Source organism: Schistocerca cancellata, chromosome 5 (genome assembly GCF_023864275.1).
Source record: "Schistocerca cancellata isolate TAMUIC-IGC-003103 chromosome 5, iqSchCanc2.1, whole genome shotgun sequence".
Lineage (NCBI taxonomy): Eukaryota > Metazoa > Arthropoda > Insecta > Orthoptera > Acrididae > Schistocerca > Schistocerca cancellata.
The window spans coordinates 384,285,588-384,298,220 of record NC_064630.1 but is presented as its reverse complement, the minus strand read 5'-3'; the positions used below and the strand labels follow the sequence as shown (position 1 = coordinate 384,298,220).

The 12,633-nt window shown below is 41.0% G+C and overlaps 1 pseudogene; it reads right to left on the bottom strand.

Moving 5' to 3' along the window:
• Nucleotides 1-2,781: 2,781 nt before the first annotated feature.
• LOC126189803 (U2 spliceosomal RNA) lies at nt 2,782-2,949 on the bottom strand (annotated as a pseudogene).
• Between the last annotated feature and the right edge of the window lie 9,684 nt (nt 2,950-12,633).

Sequence of the window (12,633 nt, the reverse complement as noted above, 5' to 3'; positions counted from 1 at the left end):
GTCAATACATATAGTACCCAAGACTAGTGAGGTTTCTCGATTTTTGACGTCTATTTTTTTCACTGGCTGCTAGATAAAATGAAATAGGCCTTTCTAATATTGCAGCAATTATAACACACGGCAAATAAGTGAGGCTGTTTTGGCACAAATGGTCATTTTTATCTATCTTATTTACATAAATAACACGACAGAATATAATTCACAAAGTACAAATATCAAATGCCTATTTGGCTTACTACAAGTAAAAAGTTTTACGTTAGAAAATATTTTCATATTTCATTCATATGCTGCAGTTACTCAAGCATTTGGTCGAAAAGTAGTAGTAGTAGTAGTGCGAAATTTTTATATAACTTCGGAATCGTCATATTCTTCTGTCCAATTTGTATGATTTCTCCGTTCCTTCTCATTCCTCGTTCTAACAAACAATCTTGTCATCGCTAATTCTGTCATTATTCCTGCCATTGTTAAAACTTATTCTCCCGTTAACTTCGCTGCCCTGCTAGAATCACTGGTTTCGTTATCCCTCGTTTATTCTCCGGTTGCGCGTTATTACATGTTCTTTCAACGCGTTTTCGTCGCTATTTCGAGAATAGAATCAAGCGGCTGCTAACCGGGGACTGTACAGCTGGCTCTTAAAACTGTAGCAACCTGGAAAAATTTCTTGTCAAAATTTCATTTTCTTGGATACACTGAGAAGATAATATGTAATCTTTCTTACCTGTTCTTCCTGTTAGTCGTTTATTGCCACTCTGGTAGTCTGAATTTATGGATTTCGCTAGTAATTATAACAACACTTACCATCTGCACACCGTATCAACCACATAAACGAAAAGCGATTGGCAGTCATCCGTTCTGGTTTATTCGGCTGAGCTCGTATAGCCCGTTCCCCTTTTGTCCGCGAGAAAGTTGTTTATTTTTAGATGCGACAGGGATTCCCCTGACAGAGACATCACGCATTCAAAAATCAGCTTATGATTGGTTCAGAAATCAACTTAGAATGTCTTCAAACATGTTCAAAAACCAACAGGGATGTGTTTCAGAATCATATGAACAACTGATGGACCAACTTGCAGTGGATCCTAGGCGCTTTGTGAAACAAGTGGTTTTTCTTCAAGAATATGAATTTGGCGCCACCTGAAATTGCCGCCCAGGACAGATACCCTGGTTTGACCCCCCCCCCCCTAGATCCGGGCCTGTTTCTCAATAATATTCCTCAAAAAGTATATTGCCTTCCATCTAAGGATTCCCTTTTGAGATCTCGAAGCATCCACGCACTAATTTGGCGGGAGCCAATAGGAACGCTTCTACAGGACTATATTCTGAGGAAAATCCAGATCTGTGGGCTCATACACGTTTGAGATGGGGTGGTAAGCAGACAGGTATTTTGCCAGTGTTCACTGGGTGAGCCTTTCCAGCACATCTTGAAAACACTTCTCAGAACATTTTGATTTGTAGGAGGGAGGAGGGGAATCATATTGTTCAACATCCTGGTATTTTCCTCTGGGACACTTAAGTGCCCAGTCCTTCTGAGAAGGATAGGACATCTTTTGCGAGTCTGGAATATTAACAGTTGTCTGGCACTGCGAACAGTGGGCTGTCGGCCAGGAGCAGTACAGCCCTGGCTTGATCAGGGTGGAACTGGCCGGCGTGGCTGAGCGGTTCTAGGCGCTTCAGTCTGGAACCGCGCAACCGCTACGGTCATAGGTTCGAATCCTGCCTCGGGCATGGATGTGTGTGGTGTCCTTAGGTTAGTTAGGTTTAAGTAGTTCTAAGTTCTAGGGGACTGATGACCTCAGATGTTAAGTCCCATAGTGCTCAGAGCCATTTGAACCATTTGATGAGGGTGGAGGTTCACGACGGCAGCGGTGGCAGCTGTTCGCAAGTGATTCAGTGATGGCGGCGGTGCTGAGGGCAGAGACATCGCAGGGGTAGAGAAGACAGTGAAGCATCCTGCACCCACATAGGTTGACAGGTCTCAGCAGCATTAGTTCCGGAGTGTATACCAGAATTCTAAGTTATTTACTTCTACCAGCATGAGAAGGTACCCTACGGACAGAACATAATTAACCTTGGATATCCTCATATCCTCAGCTATCTGACGACAGTTACCACCCATTTTGGTATCAGAGGAAGTGACTACCTAGCCTATGGGAGTCCCCAGAGCCGCCACAGAAGCGTCTGTACCGCCCGCCTGGTGAGTGTAATCCGACTGCAGGAAAAAGATTACTCATCATTCAAAGGGCTCTCATGATTAATTTAATTAATTAGTGAATAAATTTCATATCTATGACGTGCAGCTGAGCGAGTAGAAGCGAGAATGAGGGCATCACAGATATGATTGACGAGTTGACGAGGTAATCAGGCATTTTTTATTGCAGCGAGATCTTTTAACGAAATTTCTATCTCCCGCTTACACAGGGAAAGATGGTCGTCGTAATAAAATCATCTATATTACCGGATACATATAGTGATATGTAGATTAACCTGATTTAGAGCCCGCATCTCGTGGTCGTGCGGTAGCGTTCTCGCTTCCCACGCCCGGGTTCCCGGGTTCGATTCCCGGCGGGGTCAGGGATTTTCTCTGGCTCGTGATGGCTGGGTGTTGTGTGCTGTCCTTAGGTTAGTTAGGTTTAAGTAGTTCTAAGTTCTAGGGGACTTATGACCACAGCAGTTGAGTCCCATAGTGCTCAGAGCCAAGCCTGATTTAGAACTCGTCTGCGCTGCTACTTTGCTATCTTAAGAGACTTCGTAAATGCCGAGGCATTTGACTACCTTAAGAAAATTCGAAAGTGAGGAAGCACACTGTGACAGGCGTAGAGCAAGCTTTTAGCAGTGCATCATGAGCTAAAAATGAGTTTAATATTGTAGTCCTGTGTTGCAGGATATAACAGATATTAAGCTGATGAGAACAGACTTTTTTTACTAGATGAGAGAGTACTCGGAGGAAATATAGCTTATGCCATACTGTCGTAAAGGATTTTCAAATTAAGATCAACAAGTAACGATGCTTTAGTGATGTGAAAACGTGTGTATGCTGTATTTGTTCTGTCTTTGTAAATAACGTACGTAAAATGGAGGAATCTACATTTTGTGTGAGAAATTCGAGGTATATGGACAAAAACATCCCCATCTAGGATTGGGTAAAGTGGATTTTTTTAAACTGGGGAGTCTATATCGAGAGTGGAATTACAGTTAGAACTCTACGTCAAAGCCAAGCCTGCATGTCTCGCAGTGCGTTAGGGGCGTCATTGTGAGGGTTCGGTCGACAGAAGCTGTGATTTGGCTGTCGTGTCCGGCCAGGTACAAGACAGGCTCCAGCTCGCCGACTCCTCAGGTACACAACGCACTTCATAAACGGCGCTGGAGATGACTGGCCATTTTTTTCGTCTTGAGATGCCATGTTCTGAGATCTTGAGCATTATGCTCACAAAAAATATCATACATACAATGTAATTCCCACGTTTCTGTAGGTTAGGATGCTACTTTCGGCCTGTAAATAGATATAAGCGTGTTTCCATTCCCCAGTGCTATTGCTAAAAAACTCCTGTATATAGGGAGCATGGATTTATAGCAGTAGTGGGACAGTGGGTCGCTGTCCTAATATTATTACCTGTCTTTACATCCCTCCCAGCAGGTATTCACTTGTAGACCAGTAGCAGGCTCCTCACCTGCACTTCAGTGATCATTAGCTTTCCTATTATTGTTACCCATCCTTACCACATAGGGCTACTGGCTAGACTGGCTGAAGCAGCTCTCTAGTGCTAGACTAATAAGGAAAATATTCTCTCTACATGCAACAGTTATTGATGAGACTGGCTAGAGCTACTCTCTAGTGCTCGATCAATGGCAACTATCCCTCACCAACTTCCATGTTTGACAGCCAGAGGAAAGAATTTGAATTTTACCGCTGGTTTTTGAATTTCCAATCCTTTTTAGGATTTCGTGATAATAGGAGGAACAGAGATAGACTGTGCCAGTATTTTGGGTCGGACACCTTAGCTTGTGATGTCATTGACTATACCAGTATCCCAAGGATGAAATAAAGAGAGTACCCTACTACATCCTTCCACACCAGTGATATGCAAACTGAATTTTCATAAATAATGAATATGTTATCATCCACAATAATAATTATATTATTATTATTATTATTATTATTATTATTATTATTATTATTATGTCCTCTGCAATGCAATGTAATTAACATTTGAATTTACTGTGAAAATTCGAATTTACCACGAAAATTTGAACTTCTCGCCGATTTTGAATTTCCTGCAGTTTTCCATGTGGGGGAGGAGGGAGAGAGGAGCTGAGCTTTCCACACCAATTTCCAACAGGATAACATCCAAAGTAAAGAAAATACCATCCTATGTCCTTCCACAACTGCAGATCTGCACAGATTGGCTGATTTTCCCTCCACTTTTCCAGGTTGGGGAAGGGGAGGGGAGGGGAGGGGAGGGGAGGGGAGGGATGTAATTAATTTGATTTCAAAAGTGCAACATCGCGACAAAATTGTGTTATATTGCGAGATAAGATATGTACTTTCAAATAACATAATAAAAATGTTGTTTAAAGTATTTACAGGTTGCTTATAATTAAAAATATGAAAATGGTTCAAAGGCACACAACCTTTCCCTCACATAACACTGTGGTAAAGTGTTGTGTTGCACAAAGATTTGCCAAGCTGATGAATGATGATTGCCATAGTAAAAAGTTTATTTAGATAATTAGTATAACCTACTGTTTGGATGTATGTTTTATTTATGTGCATGCATTATGAAATGGATGGACACAGCGTATCCGCAATCCGAGATAGGGGTTGGGCAGTTTATTCCACATTGTTTGGTCCTGCCAAGGAAATATGATGCAAGCCACAGTGGAAGAGTGGCCATGACATCATGGGTACAAAAGAAAACTTGTTTTCTAGCGATTCAGTGGGAATCTGTTAACTAAGACAGACAGTTTTTGACCATTGTCTGTATTCGTGATATTCCAAATAATGAACCAACTTTGTTATGGATGATCAGTAAATGAGATAATATTATACAATATGCTGTTTATGAGAAGCATCATGTTAATTTCAAGAATTGTATGTTAGATTGGACTCTTAACATGCAGCAGTAACTCCAGCACTTTGAGAAATAAAGTTCAATCAGAAGACGTTGGTGAGTGTGCTGAAATAATAAGGCTAGCAAGACTGAATAATTAGAAATCATATCTCCCAATCACAATTTACATCAACACTCAATATCAATATAAAAAAGCAGTGGAACACTGCAGAGCCACTAACGACCTTTACATACGATTTCTTTGGGTTTTGTTAAAAATTATTTAACAATATCCTGCTATGCCAGGCACAACAGTTCCAAGATGGCCGCCGAGTAAGTGACGCCAGAAACCACTTCCAGAAAGTTAAGTGATTTAAACAGGAATATAATTTAGTTTAACGCCGACAACAAATTAAATATATGCATTAGTGTATCATTTAGTCTTGCCGTTAAAGGTTTGACTTTTCTTTGCGTATTTTTTCAGAAAACACGAAAAGACCGTAACTTCGCGAAGTCGCGCTCAGGCTTAAATTTTGTAAACGTGTTTGTTTCTTGTTTCACGGTAATTTAACTAATTTCTCGGTAGCAAATAAGTAAACTACTGTGAATAGCGTATAACTTCATTGTTTTAATACAGATTTCAGAAAAACAGCGTAACTTTATATCAGAAACTTGCTTATATACATTTGTTTATAGGCCTAATTCTCGTAACGTTTTTGGAGAATCAAAGTTAAAGTATCTCGTTTAATTGTCCTTTTTTTCATTCCATCGAGTGAAATATAAAATAAATAGCGTATACCTTCATTGTTTTAATACAGATCTCAGAAAAACAGCGGAATTTTAAATCAGAAACTTGCTTATATACATTTGTGAATAGGCTTAATTCTTGTAACGTCTTTTTTGATTTTCGGTAATTTAATTGATTTATTCTAGCTAAAGTATTATTTTTGCCATGAGTGAGAAGTGCCTGACTTGCCGTAGAATTGTTAGTTCCGGGATTTGGTGTGATGGATGCAGTAGTTTTTTTCACTGGGGGGACTGCAGTGGCGTGGGTGTTGGGAAAGTGGATCAGGCTCATCAGTGGTTTTGTAGGATTTGCAGCAGAGATAGGGAGATAGTGGAACAGGAGGGGAAAATTACTGCCCTTCAGGCTGAGCTAGGTCAGGCTAGGGAAGATCTGGACAGGTTAAGGAGGGAGAAGGGCAAAGAGAGTTGGGAAGTGGCAACAGGTAGTAGAAGGAACAGGCCTAGAACTAAGTCTGACAGTTTTGTGGTGAATGTCAAAAATAAGTTTGACCTGTTGCTTCAGTTAGAAACTGATGAGCCTCAAGCAGAGGTAGGTGTAGACAGGACACAACAAACTTTCAATAGGAAATTGAAAAAGAATGTAGGAAAGCCATCGAAAAGGAAGAAAGTTTTGTTGTTAGGCAGTTCTCATGCCAGAGGTGTAGACCAACTTCTGCAGGAGGAATTACGACCAGAATACCAGGTCACAAATTTTTTCAAACCAAGTGCTAGTCTGGATCAGGTGACAGAGGATTTAGGTTCACTCTGTAAAGGATTTACCAGGGAAGACACCGTGGTTATTGTGCGAGGGCCAGGGAACAGCATCAACAGAGATCCTGGGTACAGTATAGAGTGTGACCTGGTAAAGATTGTGTCGGCATCGAGACACACCAATGTTGAATTTGTATCTGTCCTGAGACGCCATGACCGGCCTCATTTGAACTCTTCTGTTGGGAGAGTTAATTTGGAGTTGGAACGGCTGCTTGGGTCGGGTGCGGGGGCACATATTGGTGTGGTTCCTGTTGATTCTCTCAGTAGGTGGGCCTATACCAGGCACGGCCTACATCTCAACAGGAAAGGGAAGGGGAAACTGGCTGGGGTAATAGCAGGAAATTTAAGGGGGGGGGGGGGGGGGCACTGCCATGAACGGTAAAATACAGGTGTGGTTACAGGTGTTGGAGCAGCACCTTTTTTAGGATAGGTAAGGCAGAAAGATGTAAAGTTCTACGAGAGGTCAGGATTGAAACAAATCTTCATTTTAGGAAAGAAATTAAACAGCACAATTCTAGCACATTGGATCATCAATCACAGCTGTCAATTATAAATTTTCACCAATCATCAGAAATTTTATCTCCACCAAGTTGTATCTCAGTCCTAGGTAATTCCATTGATGAATTAAAGTCACCCAACCCAGTTGACATAATCTGCCTCTCTGAACACCATGTGACCACTGGTATAGCAACTAGGCCTAAGCACAATGAGAAACTCAGACAGGAGAGTACTGCAAATGTTAGAATAAGGAAAGGTTCTCATAAAAGTATACTTAAAAATAATGTAAGTATATTTCATCAAAATATTGGGAGTTTAAAGAATAAAATAGATGAGCTTCTGGTTTGTTTAGAAGATTTAGAAGCTGAGGATGAAATAGATATACTATGCCTGTCTGAGCATCACATTGTTACTGATATGGATAAGGTAAATGTAAGTGGATATAAGCTCTCTGCACAGGTAATGAGAGAAAATATGGAGAAAGGAGGAGTTGCCATATACACTCCTGGAAATTGAAATAAGAACACCGTGAATTCATTGTCCCAGGAAGGGGAAACTTTATTGACACATTCCTGGGGTCAGATACATCACATGATCACACTGACAGAACCACAGGCACATAGACACAGGCAACAGAGCATGCACAATGTCGGCACTAGTACAGTGTATATCCACCTTTTGCAGCAATGCAGGCTGCTATTCTCCCATGGAGATGATCGTAGAGATGCTGGATGTAGTCCTGTGGAACGGCTTGCCATGCCATTTCCACCTGGCGCCTCAGTTGGACCAGCGTTCGTGCTGGACGTGCAGACCGCGTGAGATGACGCTTCATCCAGTCCCAAACATGCTCAATGGGGGACAGATCCGGAGATCTTGCTGGCCAGGGTAGTTGACTTACACCTTCTAGAGCATGTTGGGTGGCACGGGATACATGCGGACGTGCATTGTCCTGTTGGAACAGCAAGTTCCCTTGCCGGTCTAGGAATGGTAGAACGATGGGTTCGATGACGGTTTGGATGTACCGTGCACTATTCAGTGTCCCCTCGACGATCACCAGTGGTGTACGGCCAGTGTAGGAGATCGCTCCCCACACCATGATGCCGGGTGTTGGCCCTGTGTGCCTCGGTCGTATGCAGTCCTGATTGTGGCGCTCACCTGCACGGCGCCAAACACACATACGACCATCATTGGCACCAAGGCAGAAGCGACTCTCATCGCTGAAGACGACACGTCTCCATTCGTCCCTCCATTCACGCCTGTCGCGACACCACTGGAGGCGGGCTGCACGATGTTGGGGCGTGAGCGGAAGACGGCCTAACGGTGTGCGGGACCGTAGCCCAGCTTCATGGAGACGGTTGCGAATGGTCCTCGCCGATACCCCAGGAGCAACAGTGTCCCTAATTTGCTGGGAAGTGGCGGTGCGGTCCCCTGCGGCACTGCATAGGATCCTACGGTCTTGGCGTGCATCCGTGCTTCGCTGCGTTCTGGTCCCAGGTCGACGGGCACGTGCACCTTCCGCCGACCACTGGCGACAACATCGATGTACTGTGGAGACCTCACACCCCACGTGTTGAGCAATTCGGCGGTACGTCCACCCGGCCTCCCGCATGCCCACTATACGCCCTCGCTCAAAGTCCGTCAACTGCACATACGGTTCACGTCCACGCTGTCGCGGCATGCTACCAGTGTTAAAGACTGCGATGGAGCTCCGTATGCCACGGCAAACTGGCTGACACTGACGGCGGCGGTGCACAAATGCTGCGCAGCTAGCGCCATTCGACAGCCAACACCGCGGTTCCTGGTGTGTCCGCTGTGCCGTGCGTGTGATCATTGCTTGTACAGCCCTCTTGCAGTGTCAGGAGCAAGTATGGTGGGTCTGACATACGGGTGTCAATGTGTTCTTTTTTCCATTTCCAGGAGTGTATGTCAAAAGTTATCATTGTGCAAAAAGTATAGAAACAAAAAAGTTTTGTGTAGAGAAACATATAGAAGCATGTGCCTGTGAGCTTAAATTAAATAAAGGCACATTTATAATTGTAACTCTATATAGGCCCCCTCAGGAAATTTTCATCTATTTCTGAAAAATTTGGACTCCTTGTTGTGCTATCTGTCAGACAGGGGGAAGCAAATTATTATTTGTGTGGACTTCAATGTAGATTCTTTGAAAGAGGGTAATAGGAAAAATGACCTTGAAGTATTACTCGGTTCTTTCAATTTGACACCCGTTATTGATTTTCCTACTCGGGTGGTAAAGGATAGCAGCTCACTGATAGATAACTTCTTTATAGACCGAGATAAGTTTAATCAGATAAATGCTCAGCCTGTTGAGAATGGTCTTTCTGATCATGGTGCACAGCTAGTTACAATATATGACATAGCTCCATTCGGCAATACTAAACAGTCCTCCAAAGTAGTACGTTCAGTCAACGATTTAACAATTGCAAATTTCAGGGAAAGCCTACAGCAGTTAGACAGGGATGAGGTGTACCGTGAACCTGATGCCAATTTAAAATATAATTTATTTCATGACTTTTTGTAAATGCATTTGAAAACTGCTTCCCCAAGAAAATAGTTAAATATACTTGTAAGAAACCTTCTAACAAACCATGGCTTACTAAGGGTATAAAAATATCTTGTAACCGGAAAAGGGAAATGTATCTGACAGCAAGAAAGAGTAGTGACCCAGAAACTATCAAACATTATAAAAACTACTGTGTTATATTAAGAAAAGTTATTAAAAAATCCAGAAGTATGTGTATCATGTCTGAAATCAGCAACTCTGATAATAAAATTAAAACAATTTGGAATATTATTAAAAGAGAAACAGGTCAACCAAGAGCACAGGAAGACAGTATTACCATCAAATTGAATGAAAACTTTACGAACAAAAAGTCAGAAGCTGAAAATATTTTTAATAATCATTTTCTAAATGTTGTGGATATAGTAGGATCCAGGTGTTCTTTAGAAGATGCTAGGCTGTTAATGGAAGAGGCCATACCTATGCAATTTGATACAATTGAAATCTCACCCACTTCTCCCTCTGAAATTAGGAAAATAATAAACTTGCTTAAAAGCAAAAACTCACATGGAATTGATGGCATTTCCAGCAAAATACTAAAAACTTGTACTCAACAGATAAGTAAGATTCTCAGCCACCTGTGTAATAGCTCTCTGGAACAGGGCATTTTCCCTGATAGACTGAAATATGCTATTGTTATACCTTTGCATAAAAAGGGGGATAGATCTGATGTCAACAATTACCGTCCAATCTCCCTTCTAACAGTTTTATCCAAAATTTTTGAGAAAGTAATGTATTAAAGAGTAGCTTCACATATCTGTAACAATGAAATACTAACAAAATGTCAGTTTGGTTTCCAGAAAGGTTTTTCAACAGAAAATGCCATATATGCTTTCACCAATCAAATTTTGAATGATCTGAATAACCGAAAACCACCTATTGGGATTTTTTGTGATCTCTCAAAGGCTTTTGATTGTGTAAGTCATGAAATTCTGCTAGACAAGCTCAAGTATTGTGGCATGAGTGGGACAGTGCACAAATGGTTTAATTCGTACCTAACTGGAAGAGTGCAGAAAGTTGAAATAAGTAGTTCTCATAATATGCAAAGATCAGCACATTCCTCAAACTGGGGAACTATCAAGAATGGGGTTCCACAAGGGTCAGTCTTGGGTCCTTTGTTGTTTTTAATATATATTAATGACTTGCCATTCTATATTCATGAAGAGGCAAAGTTAGTTCTCTTTGCTGATGATACAAGTATAGTAATCACACCTGACAAACAAGAATTAACTGATGAAATTGTCAATACTGTCTTTCAGAAAATTACTAAGTGGTTCCTTGTAAACGGACTCTCACTGAATTTTGATAAGGCACAGTATATACAGTTCCGTACAGTGAATGGTATGATGCCATTAATAAATATAGACCTTAATCAGAAGCATATAGCTAAGGTAGAATATTCAAAATTTTTAGGTGTGGCCATTGATGAGAGATTAAATTGGAAGAAACACATTGATGATCTGCTGAAACGTTTGAGTTCAGCTACTTATGCAATAAGGGTCATTGCAAATTTTGGTGATAAACATCTTAGTAAATTAGCTTACTACACCTATTTTCACTCGTTGCTCTCATATGGCATCATATTTTGGGGTAATTCATCACTGAGGAATAAAGTATTTATTGCACAAAAGCGTGTAATCAGAATAATAGCTGGAGTCCACCCAAGATCATCCTGCAGACATTTATTTAAGGATCTAGGGATATTCACAGTAGCTCCTCAGTATATATACTCTCTTATGAAATTTGTTATTAACAACCAAACCCAATTCAAAAGTAATAGCAGTGTGCATAACTACAATACTAGGAAAAGGATGATCTTCACTATTCAAGATTAAATCTAACTTTGGCACAGAAAGGGGTGAATTATACTGGTACTAAAGTCTTTGGTCACTTACCAAATAGTATCAAAAGTCTGACAGATAACCAACAAGTATTTAAGAAGAAATTAAAAGAATTTCTGAATGACAACTCCTTCTACTCCATAGAGGAATTTTTAGATATAAATTTAAAAAAAATAATAATAATAAAAAAATAAAAATAAAAAAAATAAAAATAAAAAACACAAAAAACGAAAAATTTGTTGTATTAACTTAAGTATGTTGTTAAATTAACTTAATTATGTCATGTATTGGAAAATTTGACACGTTCCACATCATTACGAAATATCGTATTCATGATCCATGGAACTTGTATTAATCTAATCTAATCTAATCTAATTTAAGGCTCCACACATCGCTGTCTTGACAGCCAAACACATTTCATTCAGCATCTCTCCATCTATAACCCAATCCTTTGTTTTGCACCTAATATGCAGTTATCTCTGTTTCCTTAGTAATCTCTTTACAGTGACCGTATACCATAGAGAGTCCCTTCCATTGTGAGCTGTTGTACTGGGTACATATCTATCCAGTGTATGGTTAACTTTCCTGTTAAACTTGAGCCACCGTTCCTCTACATGCTGCTCTCCTGTGCTAAAAGTTTCTAGTTGGTTATTCAGATATGACACTACTGGAATGAAATCTTCACTCTGAAGTGGAATGTGCACTGGTACAAAACTTTCCGGCAGATTAAAACTGTGTACCAGACCAAGACTTGAACTCAGGATCTTTGCCTTTTGTGGACAAGTGCCCTACCAACCTTTTTTTTCGTTACATTTGCTTGGGGTGGACGTCCCATGACACCTGTTCAAGTTCATCGTTGATCCATTCACTCATTTTTTTTTTTTTTTTATTACAGAGGGCAGCTAACCCTCTGACCAAACACTCTGAGGTACCGAGCTGGCATTAACTATGTTAGCCAAATACTACTCACGAAATGTCCTCACAGCTTTACTTGCACCAGCACCTTGTCTCCTACCTTCCTAACTTCACAGGAGTTCTCCTGCAAAACTTGCAGAAGCCCCAAGTTCGAGTCCCAGTCTGGTACACAGCTTTAATCTGCCAGGAAGTTTCA